This window comes from Cervus elaphus, chromosome 22 (genome assembly GCF_910594005.1).
Source record: "Cervus elaphus chromosome 22, mCerEla1.1, whole genome shotgun sequence".
NCBI classification, from domain to species: Eukaryota; Metazoa; Chordata; class Mammalia; order Artiodactyla; family Cervidae; genus Cervus; species Cervus elaphus.
In genome coordinates, this window is record NC_057836.1 from 76,301,247 (window position 1) to 76,325,285 (window position 24,039).

Genomic DNA, 24,039 nt, shown 5'->3' on the forward strand with positions numbered 1-24,039 from the left:
TGAGGCCGCAAACTCAGGATCCCTCTCACATACGTAGAGCTGAGAGAAGCCTCCTCTTGAGGTGCTTGTGGTAAGGTGGTATTCCTCAGGAGTCGAAGCCAGGGACTAACCTCTCATCTCGTGTTGATTCTTGGTCCACCGAGATCTTTCGTGTTGCTACAGTGACCTCAGGATCCCTCTAGCCTTGAAACAGTGTTCTTGGGGTTTCTCTGGAGTGCCATCAAGGAAATCAAGGCTGCTTTCATGTGTGATGGTCAACAAAGAATTGCTCTGCACGCAGTGCAGGGGAATCGGGCCTCATCTCGCGGCGAGGGGGAAGTCTCATGGTTTTTCTCGAGTTGCGGCGGGAACCTGGGGTATATTCTCGAGTTACGACGGGGATGGCCCTTCCACCCACGTGTTTCTTCAGTGACGTCAGGACTCCTGCCTAGTTGCGAGGGACAACTCGGGATTCTCCTCGAGGCTTGGCAGGGCAATTGGGACGCCTCTCCAGCTGAGACGGGAGACCAAGGGTCCCTTTCCACGTGCCACAGGAATCCTGGGTCTCCTGTCAAGTTTCACGAGGAGTCAGGCATCGTCTCCTTTGGAGGCACTGATCTCCGCATACCTCTGGAGTTTTCAAAGGATTTGAGGCCTCCTGTCGCGATGAGGTGGGGAACTAGGTTTTCTCTGTGGTCTCCACAGGGGATTCAGACACCCTTTCGTCTTGGGAGATGCAAGCCGAGCCTGCATTCCAGTCACTGCAGGGATATCCGGCCTTATTTCGAGTCAGGGCATAGCGGTGTCCATTCCACTTGAGGCCGCAAACTCAGGGTCCCTCTCACATACCTAGAGCTGAGAGAAGCCTCCTCTTGAGGTGCTTGTGGTAAGGTGGTATTCCTCTGGAGTCGAAGCCAGGGACTAACCTCTCATCTCGAGTTGATTTTTGGTCCACGGAGCTCTTTCGTGTTGCTACAGTGACCTCAGGATCCCTCTAGCCTTGAAACAGTGTTCTTGGGGTTTCTCTGGAGTGCCATCAAGGAAATCAAGGCTCCTTTCATGTGTGATGTGCAACACAGAATTGCTCTGCATGCAGTGCAGGGGAATCGGGCCTCATCTCGCGGCGAGGGGGAAGTCTCATGGTTTTTCTCGAGTTGCGGCGGGAACCTGGGGTATATTCTCGAGTTACGACGGGGATGGCCCTTCCACACACGTGTATGTTCAGCCACGTCAGGACTCTTGCCTAGTTGCGAGACACAACTCGGGATTCTCCTCGAGGCTTGGCAAGGCAATTGGGACGACTCTCCAGCTGAGGCGGGAGACCAAGGGTCCCTTTCCACGTGCCACAGGAATCCTGGGACTCCTATCAAGTTTCACGAGGAGTCAGGCATCGTCTCCTTTGGAGGCACTGATCTCCGCGTACCTCTGGAGTTTTCAAAGGATGTGAGGCTGTCGGTCGCGATGAGGTGGGGAACTAAGTCTTTCTCTGTGCTTTCCACAGGGGATTCAGACATCCTTTCGTCCTGGGAGATGCAAGACGAGCCTGCATTGAAGTCACTGCAGGGATATCCGGCCTTATTTCGAGTCAGGGCATCGCGGTGTCCATTCCACTTGAGGCCGCAAACTCAGGGTCCCTCTCACATACCTAGAGCTGAGAGAAGCCTCCTCTTGAGGTGCTTGTGGTAAGGTGGTATTCCTCTGGAGTCGAAGCCAGGGACTAACCTCTCATATCGAGTTGATTTTTGGTCCACGGAGCTCTTTCGTGTTGCTACAGTGACCTCAGGATCCCTCTATCCTTGAAACAGTGTTCTTGGGGTTTCTCTGGAGTGCCATCAAGAAAATCAAGGCTCCTTTCATGTGTGATGTGCAAGACGGAATTGCTCTGTACGCAGTACAGGGGAATCGGGCCTCATCTCGCATCGAGGGGGAAGTCTCATGGTTTTTCTCGAGTTGCGGCGGGAACCTGGGGTATATTCTCGAGTTACCACGGGGATGGCCCTTCCACCCACGTGTTTGTTCAGCCACGTCAGGACTCCTGCCTAGTTGCGAGGGACAACTCGGGATTCTCCTCGAGGCTTGGCAGGGCAATTGGAACGCCTCTCCAGCTGAGGCGGGAGACCAAGGGTCCCTTTCCACGTGCCACAAGAATCCTGGGACTCCTATCAAGTTTCACGAGGAGTCAGGCATCGTCTCCTTTGGAGGCACTGATCTCCGCGTACCTCTGGAGTTTTCAAAGGATGTGAGGCCTCCGGTCGCGATGAGGTGGGGAACTAGGTCTTTCTCTGTGGTCTCCACAGGGGATTCAGACATCCTTTCATCTTGGGAGATGCAAGACGAGCCTGCATTCAAGTCACTGCAGGGATATCCAGCCTTATTTCGAGTCAGGGCATCGCAGTGTCCATTCCACTTGAGGCCGCAAACTCAGGATCCCTCTCACATACCTAGAGCTGAGAGAAGCCTCCTCTTGAGGTGCTTGTGGTAAGGTGGTATTCCTCTGGAGTCGAAGCCAGGGACTAACCTCTCATCTCGAGTTGATTTTTGGTCCACGGAGCTCTTTCGTGTTGCTACAGTGACCTCAGGATCCCTCTAGCCTTGAAACAGTGTTCTTGGGGTTTCTCTGGAGTGCCATCAAGGAAATCAAGGCTCCTTTCATGTGTGATGTGCAACACGGAATTGCTCTGCACGCAGTGCAGGGGAATCGGGCCTCATCTCGCGGCGAGGGGGAAGTCTCATGGTTTTTCTCGAGTTGCGGCGGGAACCTGGGGTATATTCTCGAGTTACGACGGGGATGGCCCTTCCACACACGTGTTTGTTCAGCCACGTCAGGACTCTTGCCTAGTTGCGAGACACAACTCGGGATTCTCCTCGAGGCTTGGCAAGGCAATTGGGACGCCTCTCCAGCTGAGGCGGGAGACCAAGGGTCCCTTTCCACGTGCCACAGGAATCCTGGGACTCCTATCAAGTTTCACGAGGAGTCAGGCATCGTCTCCTTTGGAGGCACTGATCTCCGCGCACCTCTGGAGTTTTCAAAGGATGTGAGGCCTCCTGTCGCGATGAGGTGGGGAACTAGGTGTTTCTCTGTGGTCTCCACAGGGGATTCAGACATCCTTTCTTCTTGGGAGATGCAAGACGAGCCTGCATTCAAGTCACTGCAGGGATATCTGGCCTTATTTCGCGTCAGGGCATCGCGGTGTCCATTCCACTTGAGGCCGCAAACTCAGGATCCCTCTCACATACCTAGAGCTGAGAGAAGCCTCCTCTTGAGGTGCTTGTGGTAAGGTGGTATTCCTCAGGAGTCGAAGCCAGGGACTAACCTCTCATCTCGAGTTGATTTTTGGCCCACGGAGCTCTTTCGTGTTGCTACAGTGACCTCAGGATCCCTCTAGCCTTGAAACAGTGTTCTTGGGGTTTCTCTGGAGTGCCATCAAGGAAATCAAGGCTCCTTTCATGTGTGATGTGCAACACGGAATTGCTCTGCACGCAGTGCAGGGGAATCGGGCCTCATCTCGCGGCGAGGGGGAAGTCTCATGGTTTTTCTCGAGTTGCGGCGGGAACCTGGGGTATATTCTCGAGTTACGACGGGGATGGCCCTTCCACCCACGTGTTTCTTCAGCGACGTCAGGACTCCTGCCTAGTTGCGAGGGACAACTCTGGATTCTCCTCGAGGCTTGGCAGGGCAATTGGGACGCCTCTCCAGCTGAGGCGGGAGACCAAGGGTCCCTTTCCAAGTGCCACAGGAATCCTGGGACTCCTATCAAGTTTCACGAGGAGTCAGGCATCGTCTCCTTTGGAGGCACTGATCTCCGCGTACCTCTGGATTTTTCAAAGGATGTGAGGCTTTCGGTCGCGATGAGGTGGGGAACTAAGTCTTTCTCTGTGCTTTCCACAGGGGATTCAGACATCCTTTCGTCCTGGGAGATGCAAGACGAGCCTGCATTGAAGTCACTGCAGGGATATCCGGCCTTATTTCGAGTCAGGGCATCGCGGTGTCCATTCTACTTGAGGCCGCAAACTCAGGGTCCCTCTCACATACCTAGAGCTGAGAGAAGCCTCCTCTTGAGGTGCTTGTGGTTAGGTGGTATTCCTCTGGAGACGAATCCAGGGACTAACCTCTCTTTTCGAGTTGATTTTTGGTCCACAGAGTTCTTTCGTGTTGCTACAGTGACCTCAGGATCCCTCTATCCTTGAAACAGTGTTCTTGGGGTTTCTCTGGAGTGCCATCAAGGAAATCAAGGCTCCTTTCATGTGTGATGTGCAAGACGGAATTGCTCTGCACGCAGTACAGGGGAATCGGGCCTCATCTCGCATCGAGGGGGAAGTCTCATGGTTTTTCTCGAGTTGCGGCGGGAACCTGGGGTATATTCTCGAGTTACGACGGGGATGGCCCTTCCACCCACGTGTTTGTTCAGCCACGTCAGGACTCCTGCCTAGTTTCGAGGGACAACTCGGGATTCTCCTTGAGGCTTGGCAGGGCAATTGGAACGCCTCTCCAGCTGAGGCGGGAGACCAAGGGTCCCTTTCCACGTGCCACAAGAATCCTGGGACTCCTATCAAGTTTCACGAAGAGTCAGGCATCGTCTCCTTTGGAGGCACTGATCTCCGCGCACCTCTGGAGTTTTCAGAGGATGTGAGGCCTGCGGTCGCGATGAGGTGGGGAACTAGGTGTTTCTCTGTGGTCTCCACAGGGGATTCAGACATCCTTTCTTCTTGGGAGATGCAAGACGAGCCTGCATTCAAGTCACTGCAGGGATATCCGGCCTTATTTCGAGTCAGGGCATCGCGGTGTCCATTCCACTTGAGGCCGCAAACTCAGGGTCCCTCTCACATTCCTAGAGCTGAGAGAAGCCTCCTCTTGAGGTGCTTGTGGTAAGGTGGTATTCCTCAGGAGTCGAAGCCAGGGACTAACCTCTCATCTCGTGTTGATTCTTGGGCCACGGAGCTCTTTCGTGTTGCTACAGTGACCTCAGGATCCCTCTATCCTTGAAACAGTGTTCTTGGGGTTTCTCTGGAGTGCCATCAAGGAAATCAAGGCTCCTTTCATGTGTGATGTGCAAGACGGAATTGCTCTGCACGCAGTGCAGGGGAATCGGGCCTCATCTCGTGGCGAGGGGGAAGTCTCATGGTTTTTCTCGAGTTGCGGCGGGAACCTGGGGTATATTCTCGAGTTACGATGGGGATGGCCCTTCCACACACGTGTGTGTTCAGCCATGTCAGGACTCCTGCCTAGTTGCGAGACACAACTCGGGATTCTCCTCGAGGCTTGGCAAGGCAATTGGGACGCCTCTCCAGCTGAGGCGGGAGACCAAGGGTCCCTTTCCACGTGCCACAGGAATCCTGGGACTCCTATCAAGTTTCACGAGGAGTCAGGCATCGTCTCCTTTGGAGGCACTGATCTCCGCGTACCTCTGGAGTTTTCAAAGGATGTGAGGCCTCCGGTCGCGATGAGGTGGGGAACTAGGTCTTTCTCTGTGGTCTCCACAGGGGATTCAGACATCCTTTCGTCCTGGGAGATGCAAGACGAGCCTGCATTGAAGTCACTGCAGGGATATCCGGCCTTATTTCGAGTCAGGGCATCGCGGTGTCCATTCCACTTGAGGCCGCAAACTCAGGGTCCCTCTCACATACCTAGAGCTGAGAGAAGCCTCCTCTTGAGGTGCTTGTGGTAAGGTGGTATTCCTCTGGAGTCGAATCCAGGGACTAACCTCTCTTTTCGAGTTGATTTTTGGTCCACAGAGTTCTTTCGTGTTGCTACAGTGACCTCAGGATCCCTCTATCCTTGAAACAGTGTTCTTGGGGTTTCTCTGGAGTGCCATCAAGGAAATCAAGGCTCCTTTCATGTGTGATGTGCAAGACGGAATTGCTCTGCACGCAGTACAGGGGAATCGGGCCTCATCTCGCGGCGAGGGGGAAGTCTCATGGTTTTTCTCGAGTTGCGGCGGGAACCTGGGGTATATTCTCGAGTTACGACGGGGATGGCCCTTCCACCCACGTGTTTGTTCAGCCACGTCAGGACTCCTGCCTAGTTGCGAGGGACAACTCGGGATTCTCCTCGAGGCTTGGCAGGGCAATTGGAACGCCTCTCCAGCTGAGGCGGGAGACCAAGGGTCCCTTTCCACGTGCCACAAGAATCCTGGGACTCCTATCAAGTTTCACGAAGAGTCAGGCATCGTCTCCTTTGGAGGCACTGATCTCCGCGTACCTCTGGAGTTTTCAGAGGATGTGAGGCCTGCGGTCGCGATGAGGTGGGGAACTAGGTGTTTCTCTGTGGTCTCCACAGGGGATTCAGACATCCTTTCTTCTTGGGAGATGCAAGACGAGCCTGCATTCAAGTCACTGCAGGGATATCCGGCCTTATTTCGAGTCAGGGCATCGCGGTGTCCATTCCACTTGAGGCCGCAAACTCAGGGTCCCTCTCACATTCCTAGAGCTGAGAGAAGCCTCCTCTTGAGGTGCTTGTGGTAAGGTGGTATTCCTCAGGAGTCGAAGCCAGGGACTAACCTCTCATCTCGTGTTGATTCTTGGTCCACGGAGCTCTTTCGTGTTGCTACAGTGACCTCAGGATCCCTCTAGCCTTGAAACAGTGTTCTTGGGGTTTCTCTGGAGTGCCATCAAGCAAATCAAGGCTCCTTTCATGTGTGATGTGCAAGACGGAATTGCTCTGCACGCAGTGCAGGGGAATCGGGCCTCATCTCGCATCGAGGGGGAAGTCTCATGGTTTTTCTCGAGTTGCGGCGGGAACCTGGGGTATATTCTCGAGTTACGACGGGGATGGCCCTTCCACACACGTGTGTGTTCAGCCATGTCAGGACTCCTGCCTAGTTGCGAGACACAACTCGGGATTCTCCTCGAGGCTTGGCAAGGCAATTGGGACGCCTCTCCAGCTGAGGCGGGAGACCAAGGGTCCCTTTCCAAGTGCCACAGGAATCCTGGGACTCCTATCAAGTTTCACGAGGAGTCAGGCATCGTCTCCTTTGGAGGCACTGATCTCCGCGTACCTCTGGAGTTTTCAAAGGATGTGAGGCTATCGGTCGCGATGAGGTGGGGAACTAAGTCTTTCTCTGTGCTTTCCACAGGGGATTCAGACATCCTTTCGTCCTGGGAGATGCAAGACGAGCCTGCATTGAAGTCACAGCAGGGATATCCGGCCTTATTTCGAGTCAGGGCATCGCGGTGTCCATTCTACTTGAGGCCGCAAACTCAGGGTCCCTCTCACATACCTAGAGCTGAGAGAAGCCTCCTCTTGAGGTGCTTGTGGTTAGGTGGTATTCCTCTGGAGACGAATCCAGGGACTAACCTCTCTTTTCGAGTTGATTTTTGGTCCACAGAGTTCTTTCGTGTTGCTACAGTGACCTCAGGATCCCTCTATCCTTGAAACAGTGTTCTTGGGGTTTCTCTGGAGTGCCATCAAGGAAATCAAGGCTCCTTTCATGTGTGATGTGCAAGACGGAATTGCTCTGCACGCAGTACAGGGGAATCGGGCCTCATCTCGCATCGAGGGGGAAGTCTCATGGTTTTTCTCGAGTTGCGGCGGGAACCTGGGGTATATTCTCGAGTTACGACGGGGATGGCCCTTCCACCCACGTGTTTGTTCAGCCACGTCAGGACTCCTGCCTAGTTTCGAGGGACAACTCGGGATTCTCCTCGAGGCTTGGCAGGGCAATTGGAACGCCTCTCCAGCTGAGGCGGGAGACCAAGGGTCCCTTTCCACGTGCCACAAGAATCCTGGGACTCCTATCAAGTTTCACGAAGAGTCAGGCATCGTCTCCTTTGGAGGCACTGATCTCCGCGCACCTCTGGAGTTTTCAGAGGATGTGAGGCCTGCGGTCGCGATGAGGTGGGGAACTAGGTGTTTCTCTGTGGTCTCCACAGGGGATTCAGACATCCTTTCTTCTTGGGAGATGCAAGACGAGCCTGCATTCAAGTCACTGCAGGGATATCCGGCCTTATTTCGAGTCAGGGCATCGCGGTGTCCATTCCACTTGAGGCCGCAAACTCAGGGTCCCTCTCACATTCCTAGAGCTGAGAGAAGCCTCCTCTTGAGGTGCTTGTGGTAAGGTGGTATTCCTCAGGAGTCGAAGCCAGGGACTAACCTCTCATCTCGTGTTGATTCTTGGGCCACGGAGCTCTTTCGTGTTGCTACAGTGACCTCAGGATCCCTCTATCCTTGAAACAGTGTTCTTGGGGTTTCTCTGGAGTGCCATCAAGGAAATCAAGGCTCCTTTCATGTGTGATGTGCAAGACGGAATTGCTCTGCACGCAGTGCAGGGGAATCGGGCCTCATCTCGTGGCGAGGGGGAAGTCTCATGGTTTTTCTCGAGTTGCGGCGGGAACCTGGGGTATATTCTCGAATTACGATGGGGATGGCCCTTCCACACACGTGTGTGTTCAGCCATGTCAGGACTCCTGCCTAGTTGCGAGACACAACTCGGGATTCTCCTCGAGGCTTGGCAAGGCAATTGGGACGCCTCTCCAGCTGAGGCGGGAGACCAAGGGTCCCTTTCCACGTGCCACAGGAATCCTGGGACTCCTATCAAGTTTCACGAGGAGTCAGGCATCGTCTCCTTTGGAGGCACTGATCTCCGCGTACCTCTGGAGTTTTCAAAGGATGTGAGGCCTCCGGTCGCGATGAGGTGGGGAACTAGGTCTTTCTCTGTGGTCTCCACAGGGGATTCAGACATCCTTTCGTCCTGGGAGATGCAAGACGAGCCTGCATTGAAGTCACTGCAGGGATATCCGGCCTTATTTCGAGTCAGGGCATCGCGGTGTCCATTCCACTTGAGGCCGCAAACTCAGGGTCCCTCTCACATACCTAGAGCTGAGAGAAGCCTCCTCTTGAGGTGCTTGTGGTAAGGTGGTATTCCTCTGGAGTCGAATCCAGGGACTAACCTCTCTTTTCGAGTTGATTTTTGGTCCACAGAGTTCTTTCGTGTTGCTACAGTGACCTCAGGATCCCTCTATCCTTGAAACAGTGTTCTTGGGGTTTCTCTGGAGTGCCATCAAGGAAATCAAGGCTCCTTTCATGTGTGATGTGCAAGACGGAATTGCTCTGCACGCAGTACAGGGGAATCGGGCCTCATCTCGCGGCGAGGGGGAAGTCTCATGGTTTTTCTCGAGTTGCGGCGGGAACCTGGGGTATATTCTCGAGTTACGACGGGGATGGCCCTTCCACCCACGTGTTTGTTCAGCCACGTCAGGACTCCTGCCTAGTTGCGAGGGACAACTCGGGATTCTCCTCGAGGCTTGGCAGGGCAATTGGAACGCCTCTCCAGCTGAGGCGGGAGACCAAGGGTCCCTTTCCACGTGCCACAAGAATCCTGGGACTCCTATCAAGTTTCACGAAGAGTCAGGCATCGTCTCCTTTGGAGGCACTGATCTCCGCGTACCTCTGGAGTTTTCAGAGGATGTGAGGCCTGCGGTCGCGATGAGGTGGGGAACTAGGTGTTTCTCTGTGGTCTCCACAGGGGATTCAGACATCCTTTCTTCTTGGGAGATGCAAGACGAGCCTGCATTCAAGTCACTGCAGGGATATCCGGCCTTATTTCGAGTCAGGGCATCGCGGTGTCCATTCCACTTGAGGCCGCAAACTCAGGGTCCCTCTCACATTCCTAGAGCTGAGAGAAGCCTCCTCTTGAGGTGCTTGTGGTTAGGTGGTATTCCTCAGGAGTCGAAGCCAGGGACTAACCTCTCATCTCGTGTTGATTCTTGGTCCACGGAGCTCTTTCGTGTTGCTACAGTGACCTCAGGATCCCTCTAGCCTTGAAACAGTGTTCTTGGGGTTTCTCTGGAGTGCCATCAAGCAAATCAAGGCTCCTTTCATGTGTGATGTGCAAGACGGAATTGCTCTGCACGCAGTGCAGGGGAATCGGGCCTCATCTCGCATCGAGGGGGAAGTCTCATGGTTTTTCTCGAGTTGCGGCGGGAACCTGGGGTATATTCTCGAGTTACGACGGGGATGGCCCTTCCACACACGTGTGTGTTCAGCCATGTCAGGACTCCTGCCTAGTTGCGAGACACAACTCGGGATTCTCCTCGAGGCTTGGCAAGGCAATTGGGACGCCTCTCCAGCTGAGGCGGGAGACCAAGGGTCCCTTTCCAAGTGCCACAGGAATCCTGGGACTCCTATCAAGTTTCACGAGGAGTCAGGCATCGTCTCCTTTGGAGGCACTGATCTCCGCGTACCTCTGGAGTTTTCAAAGGATGTGAGGCTATCGGTCGCGATGAGGTGGGGAACTAAGTCTTTCTCTGTGCTTTCCACAGGGGATTCAGACATCCTTTCGTCCTGGGAGATGCAAGACGAGCCTGCATTGAAGTCACAGCAGGGATATCCGGCCTTATTTCGAGTCAGGGCATCGCGGTGTCCATTCTACTTGAGGCCGCAAACTCAGGGTCCCTCTCACATACCTAGAGCTGAGAGAAGCCTCCTCTTGAGGTGCTTGTCTTGAGGTGCTTGTGGTAAGGTGGTATTCCTCTGGAGACGAATCCAGGGACTAACCTCTCTTTTCGAGTTGATTTTTGGTCCACAGAGTTCTTTCGTGTTGCTACAGTGACCTCAGGATCCCTCTATCCTTGAAACAGTGTTCTTGGGGTTTCTCTGGAGTGCCATGAAGGAAATCAAGGCCTCTTTCATGTGTGATGTGCAAGACGGAATTGCTCTGCACGCAGTACAGGGGAATCGGGCCTCATCTCGCATTGAGGGGGAAGTCTCATGGTTTTTCTCGAGTTGCGGCGGGAACCTGGGGTATATTCTCGAGTTACGACGGGGATGGCCATTCCACCCACGTGTTTGTTCAGCCACGTCAGGACTCCTGCCTAGTTGCGAGGGACAACTCGGGATTCTCCTTAGGCTTGGCAGGGCAATTGGAACGCCTCTCCAGCTGAGGCGGGAGACCAAGGGTCCCTTTCCACGTGCCACAAGAATCCTGGGACTCCTATCAAGTTTCACGAGGAGTCAGGCATCGTCTCCTTTGGAGGCACTGATCTCCGCGCACCTCTGGAGTTTTCAAAGGATGTGAGGCCTCCGGTCGCGATGAGGTGGGGAACTAGGTGTTTCTCTGTGGTCTCCACAGGGGATTCAGACATCCTTTCTTCTTGGGAGATGCAAGACGAGCCTGCATTCAAGTCACTGCAGGGATATCTGGCCTTATTTCGAGTCAGGGCATCGCGGTGTCCATTCCACTTGAGGCCGCAAACTCAGGGTCCCTCTCACATACCTAGAGCTGAGAGAAGCCTCCTCTTGAGGTGCTTGTGGTAAGGTGGTATTCCTCTGGAGTCGAATCCAGGGACTAACCTCTCTTTTCGAGTTGATTTTTTGTCCACAGAGTTCTTTCGTGTTGCTACAGTGACCTCAGGATCCCTCTATCCTTGAAACAGTGTTCTTGGGGTTTCTCTGGAGTGCCATCAAGGAAATCAAGGCTCCTTTCATGTGTGATCTGCAAGACGGAATTGCTCTGCACGCAGTACAGGGGAATCGGGCCTCATCTCGCGGCGAGGGGGAAGTCTCATGGTTTTTCTCGAGTTGCGGCGGGAACCTGGGGTATATTCTCGAGTTACGACGGGGATGGCCCTTCCACCCACGTGTTTGTTCAGCCACGTCAGGACTCCTGCCTAGTTGCGAGGGACAACTCGGGATTCTCCTCGAGGCTTGGCAGGGCAATTGGAACGCCTCTCCAGCTGAGGCGGGAGACCAAGGGTCCCTTTCCACGTGCCACAAGAATCCTGGGACTCCTATCAAGTTTCACGAGGAGTCAGGCATCGTCTCCTTTGGAGGCACTGATCTCCTCGTACCTCTGGAGTTTTCAAAGGATGTGAGGCCTCCGGTCGTGATGAGGTGGGGAACTAGGTCTTTCTCTGTGGTCTCCACAGGGGATTCAGACACCCTTTCGTCTTGGGAGATGCAAGACGAGCCTGCATTCCAGTCACTGCAGGGATATCCGGCCTTATTTCGAGTCAGGGCATCGCGGTGTCCATTCCCTTGAGGCCGCAAACTCAGGGTCCCTCTCACATACCTAGAGCTGAGAGAAGCCTCCTCTTGAGGTGCTTGTGGTAAGGTGGTATTCCTCTGGAGTCGAAGCCAGGGACTAACCTCTCATCTCGAGTTGATTTTTGGTCCACGGAGCTCTTTCGTGTTGCTCCAGTGACCTCAGGATCCCTCTAGCCTTGAAACAGTGTTCTTGGGGTTTCTCTGGAGTGCCATGAAGGAAATCAAGGCTCCTTTCATGTGTGATGTGCAACACAGAATTGCTCTGCATGCAGTGCAGGGGAATCGGGCCTCATCTCGCGGCGAGGGGGAAGTCTCATGGTTTTTCTCAATTTGCGGCGGGAACCTGGGGTATATTCTCGAGTTACGACGGGGATGGCCCTTCCACACACGTGTTTGTTCAGCCACGTCAGGACTCCTGCCTAGTTGCGAGGGACAACTCGGGATTCTCCTCGAGGCTTGGCAGAGCAATTGGAACGCCTCTCCAGCTGAGGCGGGAGACCAAGGGTCCCTTTCCACGTGCCACAGGAATCCTGGGACTCCTATCAAGTTTCACGAGGAGTCAGGCATCGTCTCCTTTGGAGGCACTGATCTCCGCGCACCTCTGGAGTTTTCAAAGGATGTGAGGCCTCCGGTCGCGATGAGGTGGGGAACTAGGTGTTTCTCTGTGGTCTCCACAGGGGATTCAGACATCCTTTCTTCTTGGGAGATGCAAGACGAGCCTGCATTCAAGTCACTGCAGGGATATCTGGCCTTATTTCGCGTCAGGGCATCGCGGTGTCCATTCCACTTGAGGCCGCAAACTCAGGATCCCTCTCACATACCTAGAGCTGAGAGAAGCCTCCTCTTGAGGTGCTTGTGGTAAGGTGGTATTCCTCAGGAGTCGAAGCCAGGGACTAACCTCTCATCTCGAGTTGATTTTTGGCCCACGGAGCTCTTTCGTGTTGCTACAGTGACCTCAGGATCCCTCTAGCCTTGAAACAGTGTTCTTGGGGTTTCTCTGGAGTGCCATCAAGGAAATCAAGGCTCCTTTCATGTGTGATGTGCAACACGGAATTGCTCTGCACGCAGTGCAGGGGAATCGGGCCTCATCTCGCGGCGAGGGGGAAGTCTCATGGTTTTTCTCGAGTTGCGGCGGGAACCTGGGGTATATTCTCGAGTTACGACGGGGATGGCCCTTCCACCCACGTGTTTCTTCAGCGACGTCAGGACTCCTGCCTAGTTGCGAGGGACAACTCTGGATTCTCCTCGAGGCTTGGCAGGGCAATTGGGACGCCTCTCCAGCTGAGGCGGGAGACCAAGGGTCCCTTTCCAAGTGCCACAGGAATCCTGGGACTCCTATCAAGTTTCACGAGGAGTCAGGCATCGTCTCCTTTGGAGGCACTGATCTCCACGTACCTCTGGAGTTTTCAAAGGATGTGAGGCTATCGGTCGCGATGAGGTGGGGAACTAAGTCTTTCTCTGTGCTTTCCACAGGGGATTCAGACATCCTTTCGTCCTGGGAGATGCAAGACGAGCCTGCATTGAAGTCACTGCAGGGATATCCGGCCTTATTTCGAGTCAGGGCATCGCGGTGTCCATTCTACTTGAGGCCGCAAACTCAGGGTCCCTCTCACATACCTAGAGCTGAGAGAAGCCTCCTCTTGAGGTGCTTGTGGTTAGGTGGTATTCCTCTGGAGACGAATCCAGGGACTAACCTCTCTTTTCGAGTTGATTTTTGGTCCACAGAGTTCTTTCGTGTTGCTACAGTGACCTCAGGATCCCTCTATCCTTGAAACAGTGTTCTTGGGGTTTCTCTGGAGTGCCATCAAGGAAATCAAGGCTCCTTTCATGTGTGATGTGCAAGACGGAATTGCTCTGCACGCAGTACAGGGGAATCGGGCCTCATCTCGCATCGAGGGGGAAGTCTCATGGTTTTTCTCGAGTTGCGGCGGGAACCTGGGGTATATTCTCGAGTTACGACGGGGATGGCCCTTCCACCCACGTGTTTGTTCAGCCACGTCAGGACTCCTACCTAGTTGCGAGGGACAACTCGGGATTCTCCTCGAGGCTTGGCAGGGCAATTGGAACGCCTCTCCAGCTGAGGCGGGAGACCAAGGGTCCCTTTCCACGTGCCACAAGAATCCTGGGACTCCTATCAAGTTTCACGAAGAGTCAGGCATCGTCTCCTTTGGAGGCACTGATCTCCGCGCACCTCTGGAGTTTTCAGAGGATGTGAGGCCTGCGGTCGCGATGAGGTGGGGAACTAGGTGTTTCTCTGTGGTCTCCACAGGGGATTCAGACATCCTTTCTTCTTGGGAGATGCAAGACGAGCCTGCATTCAAGTCACTGCAGGGATATCCGGCCTTATTTCGAGTCAGGGCATCGCGGTGTCCATTCCACTTGAGGCCGCAAACTCAGGGTCCCTCTCACATTCCTAGAGCTGAGAGAAGCCTCCTCTTGAGGTGCTTGTGGTAAGGTGGTATTCCTCAGGAGTCGAAGCCAGGGACTAACCTCTCATCTCGTGTTGATTCTTGGTCCACGGAGCTCTTTCGTGTTGCTACAGTGACCTCAGGATCCCTCTAGCCTTGAAACAGTGTTCTTGGGGTTTCTCTGGAGTGCCATCAAGGAAATCAAGGCTCCTTTCATGTGTGATGTGCAAGACGGAATTGCTCTGCACGCAGTGCAGGGGAATCGGGCCTCATCTCGTGGCGAGGGGGAAGTCTCATGGTTTTTCTCGAGTTGCGGCGGGAACCTGGGGTATATTCTCGAGTTACGACGGGGATGGCCCTTCCACACACATGTGTGTTCAGCCATGTCAGGACTCCTGCCTAGTTGCGAGGGACAACTCGGGATTCTCCTCGAGGCTTGGCAAGGCAATTGGGACGCCTCTCCAGCTGAGGCGGGAGACCAAGGGTCCCTTTCCACGTGCCACAGGAATCCTGGGACTCCTATCAAGTTTCACGAGGAGTCAGGCATCGTCTCCTTTGGAGGCACTGATCTCCGCGTACCTCTGGAGTTTTCAAAGGATGTGAGGTCTCCGGTCCCGATGAGGTGGGGAACTAGGTCTTTCTCTGTGGTCTCGACAGGGGATTCAGACATCCTTTCATCTTGGGAGATGCAAGACGAGCCTGCATTCAAGTCACTGCAGGGATATCCAGCCTTATTTCGCGTCAGGGCATCGCGGTGTCCATTCCACTTGAGGCCGCAAACTCACGGTCCCTCTCACATACCTAGAGCTGAGAGAAGCCTCCTCTTGAGGTGCTTGTGGTAAGGTGGTATTCCTCTGGAGTCGAAGCCAGGGACTAACCTCTCATCTCGAGTTGATTTTTGGCCCACGGAGCTCTTTCGTGTTGCTACAGTGACCTCAGGATCCTTCTAGCCTTGAAACAGTGTTCTTGGGGTTTCTCTGGAGTGCCATCAAGGAAATCAAGGCTCCTTTCATGTGTGATGTGCAAGACGGAATTGCTCTGCACGCAGTGCAGGGGAATCGGGCCTCATCTCGCGGCGAGGGGGAAGTCTCATGGTTTTTCTCGAGTTGCGGCGGGAACCTGGGGTATATTCTCGAGTTACGACGGGGATGGCCCGTCCACCCACGTGTTTCTTCAGCGACGTCAGGACTCCTGCCTAGTTGCGAGGGACAACTCTGGATTCTCCTTGAGGCTTGGCAGGGCAATTGGGACGCCTCTCCAGCTGAGGCGGGAGACCAAGGGTCCCTTTCCACGTGCCACAGGAATCCTGGGACTCCTATCAAGTTTCACGAGGAGTCAGGCATCGTCTCCTTTGGAGGCACTGATCTCCGCGTACCTCTGGAGTTTTCAAAGGATGTGAGGCCTCTGGTCGCGATGAGGTGGGGAACTAAGTCTTTCTCTCTGCTTTCCACAGGGGATTCAGACATCCTTTCGTTCTGGGAGATGCAAGACGAGCCTGCATTCAAGTTACTGCAGGGATATCCGGCCTTATTTCGAGTCAGGGCATCGCGGTGTCCATTCCACTTGAGGCCGCAAACTCAGGATCCCTCTCACATACCTAGAGCTGAGAGAAGCCTCCTCTTGAGGTGCTTGTGGTAAGGTGGTATTCCTCAGGAGTCGAAGCCAGGGACTAACCTCTCATCTCGTGTTGATTCTTGGTCCACGGAGCTCTTTCGTGTTGCTACAGTGACCTCAGGATCCCTCTAGCCTTGAAACAGTGTTCTTGGGGTTTCTCTGGAGTGCCATCAAGGAAATCAAGGCTCCTTTCATGTGTGATGTGCAAGACGGAATTGCTCTGCACGCAGTGCAGGGGAATCGGGCCTCATCTCGCATCGAGTGGGAAGTCTCATGGTTTTTCTCGAGTTGCGGCGGGAACCTGGGGTATATTCTCGAGTTACGACGGGGATGGCCCGTCCACCCACGTGTTTGTTCAGCCACTTCAGGACTCCTGCCTAGTTGCGAGGGACAACTCTGGATTCTCCTTGAGGCTTGGCAGGGCAATTGGGACGCCTCTCCAGCTGAGACGGGAGACCAAGTGTCCCTTTCCAAGTGCCAGAGGAATCCTGGGACTCCTATCAAGTTTCACGAGGAGTCAGGCATCGTCTCCTTTGGAGGCACTGATCTCCGCGTACCTCTGGAGTTTTCAAAGGATGTGAGGCTATCGGTCGCGATGAGGTGGGGAACTATGTCTTTCTCTGTGCTTTCCACAGGGGATTCAGACATCCTTTCGTCCTGGGAGATGCAAGACGAGCCTGCAGTGACTTCAATGCAGGGATATCCGGCCTTATTTCGAGTCAGGGCATCGCGGTGTCCATTCCACTTGAGGCCGCAAACTCAGGGTCCCTCTCACATACCTAGAGCTGAGAGAAGCCTCCTCTTGAGGTGCTTGTGGTAAGGTGGTATTCCTCTGGAGTCGAAGCCAGGGACTAACCTCTCATCTCGAGTTGATTTTTGGCCCACGGAGCTCTTTCGTGTTGCTACAGTGACCTCAGGATCCCTCTAGCCTTGAAACAGTGTTCTTGGAGTTTCTCTGGAGTGCCATGAAGGAAATCAAGGCTCCTTTCATGTGTGATGTGCAACACGGAATTGCTCTGCACGCAGTGCAGGGGAATCGGGCCTCACCTCGCGGCGAAGGGGAAGTCTCATGGTTTTTCTCGAGTTGCGGCGGGAACCTGGGGTATATTCTCGAGTTACGACGGGGATGGCCCTTCCACCCACGTGTGTGTTCAGCCACGTCAGGACTCTTGCCTAGTTGCGAGACACAACTCGGGATTCTCCTCGAGGCTTGGCAAGGCAATTGGGACGCCTCTCCAGCTGAGGCGGGAGACCAAGGGTCCCTTTCCACGTGCCACAGGAATCCTGGGACTCCTATCAAGTTTCACGAGGAGTCAGGCATCGTCTCCTTTGGAGGCACTGATCTCCGCGTACCTCTGGAGTTTTCAAAGGATGTGAGGCCTCCGGTCGCGATGAGGTGGGGAACTAGGTCTTTCTCTGTGGTCTCCACAGGGGATTCAGACATCCTTTCATCTTGGGAGATGCAAGACGAGCCTGCATTCAAGTCACTGCAGGGATATCCAGCCTTATTTCGCGTCAGGGCATCGCGGTGTCCATTCCACTTGAGGCCGCAAACTCAGGGTCCCTCTCACATACCTAGAGCTGAGAGAAGCCTCCTCTTGAGGTGCTTGTGGTAAGGTGGTATTCCTCTGGAGTCGAAGCCAGGGACTAACCTCTCATCTCGAGTTGATTTTTGGCCCACGGAGCTCTTTCGTGTTGCTACAGTGACCTCAGGATCCCTCTAGCCTTGAAACAGTGTTCTTGGGGTTTCTCTGGAGTGCCATCAAGGAAATCAAGGCTCCTTTCATGTGTGATGTGCAACACGGAATTGCTCTGCACGCAGTGCAGGGGAATCGGGCCTCATCTCGCGGCGAGGGGGAAGTCTCATGGTTTTTCTCGAGTTGCGGCGGGAACCTGGGGTATATTCTCGAGTTACGACGGGGATGGCCCTTCCACCCATGTGTTTCTTCAGCGACGTCAGGACTCCTGCCTAGTTGCGAGGGACAACTCTGGATTCTCCTCGAGGCTTGGCAGGGCAATTGGGACGCCTCTCCAGCTGAGGCGGGAGACCAAGTGTCCCTTTCCAAGTGCCAGAGGAATCCTGGGACTCCTATCAAGTTTCACGAGGAGTCAGGCATCGTCTCCTTTGGAGGCACTGATCTCCGCGTACCTCTGGAGTTTTCAAAGGATGTGAGGCTATCGGTCGTGATGAGGTGGGGAACTAAGTCTTTCTCTGTGCTTTCCACAGGGAATTCAGACATCCTTTCGTCCTGGGAGATGCAAGACGAGCCTGCATTGAAGTCACTGCAGGGATATCCGGCCTTATTTCGAGTCAGGGCATCGCGGTGTCCATTCCACTTGAGGCCGCAAACTCAGGGTCCCTCTCACATACCTAGAGCTGAGAGAAGCCTCCTCTTGAGGTGCTTGTGGTAAGGTGGTATTCCTCTGGAGACGAATCCAGGGACTAACCTCTCTTTTCGAGTTGATTTTTGGTCCACAGAGTTCTTTCGTGTTGCTACAGTGACCTCAGGATCCCTCTAGCCTTGAAACAGTGTTCTTGGGGTTTCTCTGGAGTGCCATCAAGGAAATCAAGGCTCCTTTCATGTGTGATGTGCAACACGGAATTGCTCTGCACGCAGTGCAGGGGAATCGGGCCTCATCTCGCGGCGAGGGGGAAGTCTCATGGTTTTTCTCGAGTTGCGGCGGGAACCTGGGGTATATTCTCGAGTTACGACGGGGATGGCCCTTCCACCCACGTGTGTGTTCAGCCACGTCAGGACTCTTGCCTAGTTGCGAGACACAACTCGGGATTCTCCTCGAGGCTTGGCAAGGCAATTGGGACGCCTCTCCAGCTGAGGCGGGAGACCAAGGGTCCCTTTCCACGTGCCACAGGAATCCTGGGACTCCTATCAAGTTTCACGAGGAGTCAGGCATCGTCTCCTTTGGAGGCACTGATCTCCGCGTACCTCTGGAGTTTTCAAAGGATGTGAGGCCTCCGGTCGCGATGAGGTGGGGAACTAGGTCTTTCTCTGTGGTCTCCACAGGGGATTCAGACAACCTTTCATCTTGGGAGATGCAAGACGAGCCTGCATTCAAGTCACTGCAGGGATATCCAGCCTTATTTCGCGTCAGGGCATCGCGGTGTCCATTCCACTTGAGGCCGCAAACTCAGGGTCCCTCTCACATACCTAGAGCTGAGAGAAGCCTCCTCTTGAGGTGCTTGTGGTAAGGTGGTATTCCTCTGGAGTCGAAGCCAGGGACTAACCTCTCATCTCGAGTTGATTTTTGGCCCACGGAGCTCTTTCGTGTTGCTACAGTGACCTCAGGATCCCTCTAGCCTTGAAACAGTGTTCTTGGGGTTTCTCTGGAGTGCCATGAAGGAAATCAAGGCTCCTTTCATGTGTGATGTGCAAGACGGAATTGCTCTGCACGCAGTGCAGGGGAATCGGGCCTCATCTCGCGGCGAGGGGGAAGTCTCATGGTTTTTCTCGAGTTGCGGCGGGAACCTGGGGTATATTCTCCAGTTACGAAGGGGATGGCCCTTCCACCCACGTGTTTGTTCAGCCACGTCAGGACTCCTGCCTAGTTGCGAGGGACAACTCGGGATTCTCCTCGAGGCTTGGCAGGGCAATTGGAATGCCTCTCCAGCTGAGGCGGGAGACCAAGGGTCCCTTTCCACGTGCCACAAGAATCCTGGGACTCCTATCAAGTTTCACGAGGAGTCAGGCATCGTCTCCTTTGGAGGCACTGATCTCCTCGTACCTCTGGAGTTTTCAAAGGATGTGAGGCCTCCGGTCGCGATGAGGTGGGGAACTAGGTGTTTCTCTGTGGTCTCCACAGGGCTTCAGACATCCTTTCTTCTTGGGAGATGCAAGACGAGCCTGCATTCAAGTCACTGCAGGGATATCCGGCCTTATTTCGAGTCAGGGCATCGCGGTGTCCATTCCACTTGAGGCCGCAAACTCAGGATCCCTCTCACATACCTAGAGCTGAGAGAAGCCTCCTCTTGAGGTGCTTGTGGTAAGGTGGTATTCCTCAGGAGTCGAAGCCAGGGACTAACCTCTCATCTCGTGTTGATTCTTGGTCCACGGAGCTCTTTCGTGTTGCTACAGTGACCTCAGGATCCCTCTAGCCTTGAAACAGTGTTCTTGGGGTTTCTCTGGAGTGCCATCAAGGAAATCAAGGCTCCTTTCATGTGTGATGTGCAAGACGGAATTGCTCTGCACGCAGTGCAGGGGAATCGGGCCTCATCTCGCGGCGAGGGGGAAGTCTCATGGTTTATCTCGAGTTGCGGCGGGAACCTGGGGTATATTCTCGAGTTTCGACGGGGATGGCCTTTCCACACACGTGTTTGTTCAGCCACGTCAGGACTCTTGCCTAGTTGCGAGACACAACTCGGGATTCTCCTCGAGGCTCGGCAAGGCAATTGGGACGCCTCTCCAGCTGAGGCGGGAGACCAAGGGTCCCTTTCCACGTGCCACAGGAATCCTGGGACTCCTATCAAGTTTCACGAGGAGTCAGGCATCGTCTCCTTTGGAGGCACTGATCTCCGCGTACCTCTGGAGTTTTCAAAGGATGTGAGGCCTCCGGTCGCGATGAGGTGGGGAACTAGGTCTTTCTCTGTGGTCTCCACAGGGGATTCAGACATCCTTTCATCTTGGGAGATGCAAGACGAGCCTGCATTCAAGTCACTGCAGGGATATCCGGCCTTATTTCGCGTCAGGGCATCGTGGTGTCCATTCCACTTGAGGCCGCAAACTCAGGGTCCCTCTCACATACCTAGAGCTGAGAGAAGCCTCCTCTTGAGGTGCTTGTGGTAAGGTGGTATTCCTCTGGAGTCGAAGCCAGGGACTAACCTCTCATCTCGAGTTGATTTTTAGCCCACGGAGCTCTTTCGTATTGCTACAGTGACCTCAGGATCCCTCTAGCCTTGAAACAGTGTTCTTGGGGTTTCTCTGGAGTGCCATCAAGGAAATCAAGGCTCCTTTCATGTAGTATGTGCAACACGGAATTGTTCTGCACGCAGTGCAGGGGAATCGGGCCTCACCTCGCGGCGAGGGGGAAGTCTCATGGTTTTTCTCGAGTTGCGGCGGGAACCTGGGGTATATTCTCGAGTTACGACGGGGATGGCCCTTCCACACACGTGTTTGTTCAGCCACGTCAGGACTCTTGCCTAGTTGCGAGACACAACTCGGGATTCTCCTCGAGGCTTGGCAAGGCAATTGGGACGCCTCTCCAGCTGAGGCGGGAGACCAAGGGTCCCTTTCCACGTGCCACAGGAATCCTGGGACTCCTATCAAGTTTCACGAGGAGTCAGGCATCGTCTCCTTTGGAGGCACTGATCTCCGCGTACCTCTGGAGTTTTCAAAGGATGTGAGGCCTCCGGTCGCGATGAGGTGGGGAACTAGGTCTTTCTCTGTGGTCTCCACAGGGGATTCAGACATCCTTTCATCTTGGGAGATGCAAGACGAGCCTGCATTCAAGTCACTGCACGGATATCCAGCCTTATTTCGCGTCAGGGCATCGCGGTGTCCATTCCACTTGAGGCCGCAAACTCAGGGTCCCTCTCACATACCTAGAGCTGAGAGAAGCCTCCTCTTGAGGTGCTTGTGGTAAGGTGGTATTTCTCTGGAGTCGAAGCCAGGGACTAACCTCTCATCTCGAGTTGATTTTTGGCCCACGGAGCTCTTTCGTGTTGCTACAGTGACCTCAGGATCCCTCTAGCCTTGAAACAGTGTTCTTGTGGTTTCTCTGGAGTGCCATGAAGGAAATCAAGGCTCCTTTCATGTGTGATGTGCAAGACGGAATTGCTCTGCACGCAGTGCAGGGGAATCGGGCCTCATCTCGCGGCGAGGGGGAAGTCTCATGGTTTTTCTCGAGTTGCGGCGGGAACCTGGGGTATATTCTCGAGTTACGACGGGGATGGCCCTTCCACCCACGTGTTTCTTCAGCGACGTCAGGACTCCTGCCTAGTTGCGAGGGACAACTCTGGATTCTCCTCGAGGCTTGGCAGGGCAATTGGGACGCCTCTCCAGCTGAGGCGGGAGACCAAGTGTCCCTGTCCAAGTGCCACAGGAATCCTGGGACTCCTATCAAGTTTCACGAGGAGTCAGGCATCGTCTCCTTTGGAGGCACTGATCTCCGCGTACCTCTGGAGTTTTCAAAGGATGTGAGGCTATCGGTCGCGATGAGGTGGGGAACTAAGTCTTTTTCTGTGCTTTCCACAGGGAATTCAGACATTCTTTCGTCCTGGGAGATGCAAGACGAGCCTGCATTGAAGTCACTGCAGGGATATCCGGCTTTAGTTCGAGTCAGGGCATCGCGGTGTCCATTCCACTTGAGGCCGCAAACTCAGGGTCCCTCTCACATACCTAGAGCTGAGAGAAGCCTCCTCTTGAGGTGCTTGTGGTAAGGTGGTATTCCTCTGGAGACGAATCCAGGGACTAACCTCTCTTTTCGAGTTGATTTTTGGTCCACAGAGTTCTTTCCTGTTGCTACAGTGACCTCAGGATCCCTCTAGCCTTGAAACAGTGTTCTTGGGGTTTCTCTGGAGTGCCATCAAGGAAATCAAGGCTCCTTTCATGTGTGATGTGCAAGACGGAATTGCTCTGCACGCAGTACAGGGGAATCGGGCCTCATCTCGCATCGAGGGGGAAGTCTCATGGTTTTTCTCGAGTTGCGGCGGGAACCTGGGGTATATTCTCGAGTTACGAAGGGGATGGCCCTTCCACCCACGTGTTTGTTCAGCCACGTCAGGACTCCTGCCTAGTTGCGAGGGACAACTCGGGATTCTCCTCGAGGCTTGGCAGGGCAATTGGAATGCCTCTCCAGCTGAGGCGGGAGACCAAGGGTCCCTTTCCACGTGCCACAAGAATCCTGGGACTCCTATCAAGTTTCACGAGGAGTCAGGCATCGTCTCCTTTGGAGGCACTGATCTCCGCGTACCTCTGGAGTTTTCAAAGGATGTGAGGCCTCCGGTCGCGATGAGGTGGGGAACTAGGTGTTTCTCTGTGGTCTCCACAGGGGATTCAGACATCCTTTCTTCTTGGGAGATGCAAGACGAGCCTGCATTCAAGTCACTGCAGGGATATCCGGCCTTATTTCGAGTCAGGGCATCGCGGTGTCCATTCCACTTGAGGCCGCAAACTCAGGATCCCTCTCACATACCTAGAGCTGAGAGAAGCCTCCTCTTGAGGTGCTTGTGGTAAGGTGGTATTCCTCAGGAGTCGAAGCCAGGGACTAACCTCTCATCTCGTGTTGATTCTTGGTCCACGGAGCTCTTTCGTGTTGCTACAGTGACCTCAGGATCCCTCTAGGCTTGAAACAGTGTTCTTGGGGTTTCTCTGGAGTGCCATCAAGGAAATCAAGGCTCCTTTCATGTGTGATGTGCAACACGGAATTGCTCTGCACGCAGTGCAGGGGAATCGGGCCTCATCTCGCGGCGAGGGGGAAGTCTCATGGTTTTTCTCGAGTTGCGGCGGGAACCTGGGGTATATTCTCGAGTTACGACGGGGATGGCCCTTCCACCCACGTGTGTGTTCAGCCACGTCAGGACTCTTGCCTAGTTGCGAGACACAACTCGGGATTCTCCTCGAGGCTTGGCAAGGCAATTGGGACGGCTCTCCAGCTGAGGCGGGAGACCAAGGGTCCCTTTCCACGTGCCACAGGAATCCTGGGACTCCTATCAAGTTTCACGAGGAGTCAGGCATCGTCTCCTTTAGAGGCACTGATCTCCGCGTACCTCTGGAGTTTTCAAAGGATGTGAGGCCTCCGGTCGCGATGAGGTGGGGAACTAGGTCTTTCTCTGTGGTCTCCACAGGGGATTCAGACATCCTTTCATCTTGGGAGATGCAAGACGAGCCTGCATTCAAGTCACTGCAGGGATATCCAGCCTTATTTCGCGTCAGGGCATCGCGGTGTCCATTCCACTTGAGGCCGCAAACTCAGGGTCCCTCTCACATACCTAGAGCTGAGAGAAGCCTCCTCTTGAGGTGCTTGTGGTAAGGTGGTATTCCTCTGGAGTCGAAGCCAGGGACTAACCTCTCATCTCGAGTTGATTTTTGGCCCACGGAGCTCTTT